The sequence below is a fragment of the Cantharellus anzutake genome (genome assembly GCF_015039405.1).
Source record: "Cantharellus anzutake strain C23 chromosome Unknown EI90scaffold_103, whole genome shotgun sequence".
NCBI classification, from domain to species: domain Eukaryota; kingdom Fungi; phylum Basidiomycota; class Agaricomycetes; order Cantharellales; family Hydnaceae; genus Cantharellus; species Cantharellus anzutake.
Genome location: NW_024067053.1, coordinates 279214 through 284273, shown reverse-complemented (window position 1 = coordinate 284273; position 5060 = coordinate 279214).

Here is a 5060-nt window from a genome sequence, read left to right as displayed (position 1 = left end):
CCCATCCCAACGTGGCGAGAGAGTATGCACCGAAAGACACTAGTAGCCACCAAGGTAGCTGACATACGTAGTCAGTCATGAGCGCATTGGCTTTCAGTCAGTTGAGGAAGCGTACAACGGGGATGAGTTGATGAGCAACTTCCTTGCTAACGAGGGGTAAAGGTATTATAGAAAGACAGGTTAACGCATAGATAAAGGTGAAGATGGTGGCAAGGATAGTAAAACGGTGTGCTCTTGTCATGGTCCTGTTGGACAAGTTTTGGAGGGAGTGGCTGTGTCTTCGCAATTGCGCGACTCCTGCCAAATTCTTCAAACTTGGAGATTTGACCTCTCAACTACATATGCAAGGACGGTGTTTTATGCCATCGCTCGACAAATGGTCTGCTATATCGCCGCCTAGGGAAGCACTGGCTTGACTCAAATGTATTGACAACTGTCTGTTAGCCCCGCAAAATTGTATCTGCCAAAGCCCGAAGTGTAGGCTGAACCCGGGGTAGGCACAAACAGAGCACTCGTGTCATTTTGCTTCTGCTGCTCAAGAAGCCTGTTTCCCGGCACTCTGTCGGGGAACTGAAGAGGATTGCACACACGGGATTCTTCAATGCGCTCAAAATCTTAGTGCATATTTGAACTCTGCAACTATTTGCTCCCTATTCCAAATTCGCGAACTTCCCACTTAACCCCATAACTACCATTATTCCGACTCAGTCCGCGAAAGAAGATGGACAGGCGAGTCTAGGCCAACTTTCACCCATCTCGCTTTTTTCCGATCACGGAGCCTACGATACCGCTTGGACCCTCGGATTATTGCTTTATGCCCAACAAAACTGCATGTAGCTCTTAAGACGCGCAATCTCCTATTTAGGGATGCATTTTCCCGGAGGGCTTCAAAGGATGTTCAGAGTCGCAGCCACAATTTACATGACGGCAACATCTCTGGAGGAATATCGATTCCTATGTGGCGAGCAGCTCCTTGCACTACTCACCCGGTACTCCTATCTCCCTGGATATGTGGTGCGGTGATCCACAAATTCAAAAGAAACGGTGATGCGGAAAAATGCCCGTAGGGATTACTCTGCCCAAATTCGGCATTTATCTACCTAAGAAGACGCTTATGGCTATTGCATATGTTTTTAGCCATCATATATAATATGCTGAAATATGTGCTCTTTTGACGGGGCTGCGCACGTCGAGCGAATGGAAGCATTGGTCCAGGATGCACTGCAGCCGGGCCGAGAACTTACAAGATCATCCGCCCAGCTTTCTTTGCCTCCTTTGCTTCGAGCTTAGGGACCGTAACACATGAGAACCATGATGACTGCGGCGCGCGCATGCTGTGCCACCCGTCGTGCGAGAGGCTGTCCGTCCTGTCCAACACCTGCAGAGCCTTCGCCACCTTAGTGGACCGCCAAAACATGGGGGATTCTTCTGCTCTATATCTGGGAATTATCTCCTAGGGGAGATAACTTTGAACGCTGCATTGGCTTCTAGCAAGCCAGATCCGTCCCCTGGGAACCATGTGCCGCAAGGAAGCTGCCTCTAATGATGTTGTCGGTGCTTCTCCTTGGTCCCTATCTCGGCAACGCAAATGGGCGTGTCCCAAGTTTCTCCATCACCTCGGCACCCAAACCCCACGAAGGATGAAATAGATACGATATTGGTGTATTCGCGGGAATTTCCTCTTTCGAATTTGCTGTAGCGATCTTGACTTGCGCATCTCCTGCTGATATCCTGGCCAGGCATGCCATAAGAAGCTATCCAAGTGCCTCCGCCTATTCAACCCAAGGTTTCCATGAAATGCAGGGTATAACGGAACAAAAAAGTGCACAAGTAGGTGTTATTTCTCCCCCAGATCGGTTGCGCACTGCAAAGTGACATCCTAAGCAGGCGTACAAACCTCTAGCTTACTTTGCTATAGTTGGGTACAACGCAGAATACGTTCGACATTTCGTCCTAGCCCCGAACAGGGATTCTGCGTGACAGCCGTCCATGTTATCTATATTATTTTCCAACTTTGAAAAGTATTCTCCATTTGCCTTTGGCGCCTTAATACGAATCCCCCATGAATCAAAACAGGCAAAGAATCTGCGGAGGATTATTTTCTTCCAGACAAGGGGGGTTATTTGCCTTTGTTGCGAGAGACGATGGTTATCAACTTGCAGTTAGAGCCGCTCCCTGGGAATCTTATGTCAGGAGAATCGGTGACGGTGAAGCCGTCAGCGCTGGTTCTCTCCTTCTGGCTTATCTTACTTATCAGGCCAACATCTACTTGTTCCCCGTTATGACGCAGGCACAAAGAAAGGATACACGCCGTCCTTATCATGACTGAAGCATTGTGCGCGACATCTATCTCGATGTATTTGGAGTCTTAGACTGCCATCCTCCTGATTTAGGTTCTGGCCTCGGCTTTACATCTTAGGGTGATTCGTGTACGTGGCTACGTAACTAGTGGAGTAGCGGCGCCTCCACGCCTTTTTCCTTCCTAGCGCACAATCTTGAATGGCTAGACCAGCTCCTGAGTTAGTCAGCTACCTAATGAGCCCTGTCCTTCCCCCCTACTGTATTGTGCGCGGATGAACGCGTGCCTTGCGACGGCGGATATGAGATTCTGTGCAAGTACTCTGGACTCGCTTCTTTGAGGAAATGAACCCTACATTCGGTAGTCCCGTACAATTGCAGTAACACCTATTTGAATATCCTCTGGAAGGTATACATTCACTGGATCCGCCCAGGACTTCAGTGCTCCTATTTTGCTCCCGTTACATCTCCATGCCAGAGACGCCACTAGAGCAACTCCGCCCCGCTAATGGATAATGCATACAAAGTTCGCCCATCCTTTTTTCCACTCCATCTGTCGTCGTTTTTTCAGCTCCTAACCTCTCCAGGCACATGGCCCAGCAAGATCATAATCAGGTCACAGAGACCCTTACCCTGACGAACTTTTCACGTGCCTCATCAGAGGATACATCGCATATGACAACTCGGACGTAGAAGAGTGTACACCGATTGACCATTTTCGCTACACGCTGGTACAAAACAAACCTGATTCCGTTTGTGTCACGTACGACTTCACTTGCAGTGTGGCGGCGTGGTGCAATTGGATCCCGCCATCACAGCGAAGATGGTCTGAACATGCAAGATACTGCTGGTGGTCGAAATCGGGTTGTGTAATCCTCGGAGTTTGTGTCTATTCACTTACGGTCGGCGACATTCTGTGGAGAGCATAGCTAACCAATCGCGAGCTTCATGAGGCTTACCGGCCGGAAGCAACATTGCATGCAATCATCAGTTGAAAATAAGTGATCAGATTGATCAAACTCCATCTGTCCTTCGTACGGACGCGTCTCCGGTGCCAGACGCTTCATATCACTGTATCAGTTTCAAGATGTTTTGCATGGAGCGTCGATAGAATGGATTCTTCGAAACCTAATTGAGGGAGGTGGAATACACTTGTACGTATGGCGTGGAGGGATGAGGTAAGGTGTATTTACCGTGGCTAGCGCGCTGAAATCATGATAGTGCTTATATGAACGGGGCGTTTTTTTTTTTTTGCTCGGTATTTCGTCGATGTAATAAAGTCCCACGCGAACGCCTCCACCGTCGACGGTTCGTAAGAATTGTTAATATTCTTGGTATGTGGATACCTATGCATGACTCTTGACTGACTTACGATTTAAGGCAGCGCTGTCACATCTTAATAACGCGCGGGCATTTCTCCTATTTTTCCAGCCATACTACCATGATACCTCCACATGGTGCGAGGGCATTCCAAATGGTGCTGCCCCCGTACCAATCAGCGTTGCAAGGGTGCCACATTTGTACGATGTGGCAAGGCCCCCCCCCCCATTCCCGGATCTAACCGTCCGGTAGTCGACTTTTCATCCACTGGTTCTTAAATCATATCACCCTCCACCTAAGATCATAGACCTGCGAATCTAGCATCTGCTTTCCGGCAACTCAGCTCAACGACACAGGAAATTTCCCCTCTGCTCCGCGTGTGCAAGGTATACGACGGATCCACGGCGAACCTTCCCGGTTCAGAAATCGTGATCAGCGAGAATGCAATAACCTATCGCTCAGGCCGCAGACACACGCCCATTTCTCCCATGTTCTCTATTCCACCATTCTACAAGTCGTTGGAGATATCCTGTCGAAATCCTACTTATGATTAACGACCACGTATGAGTTGCCAGCTTGCGCGATTGACCGAGCACTCCCTACGCCTTGCGTTATATCCAGCACATGCAGCCGTAGTTGCGCGTACATACAGAGCAAGTATGCGCCAGACGATCCGGACGTTTTCCGAGAACCAGGCAGATCTCAGGTCCATCTGGCAACATCCAAACCTCGTTGCTATCACGGGCACTATGCAACCTCCTATTAACAATTCTTGTGCCGACTTCACAAGGCTATGGTCGTGCTTCCAATGGTTTATATTGGGTTGCCTGCTTGATTTCACATCCGGTCCTGGGAATTCGTTCGTGCATTTATGATAATGCGTATCCAAAGTGCAGTGGGGGGGCTTACCTGCAGAACCTCGAAGTAGCAAAGACCGCTGCCCGAAGACCATCGCTGATCGAGCCCGATTCCCGAAAAATCTCCGCCGACATCGGTTGTCTACACTCCGTCTTTATATCACATATCACATACTCATATGAAGGGCTAGGTCAAGCTATTGAAAGGAGTCAACCTCCAGTACAGCTGCCTGACCATTGTTGCTCTACTCAAATGATGATTGCGTGCGGCCACATTCGATTTGAATTTCGAGGACACGGGGCCTTGAGTTCAACTTGAAGGTCCCATATTTGGATAGAGTGCAGTGAGAGAGGCGGTCACTTTTGCATTTGTATTTCCCGTACAAACCACCCGTATAACGGCTTGCAGGCACGCCCAGTCGATCATGAATTCGTGCCTTTTGTACCTCATCACAGGAACCTAACCCTCACGATTCATTTGAAATCTTACTATTCATTCTTGACATGATGGAAAACAGTTTGAAAGGGTTATTCACCCGATGCTAGAAACCATTGTGTACCAGTGGCTTAGAGGTGTCGAACTAG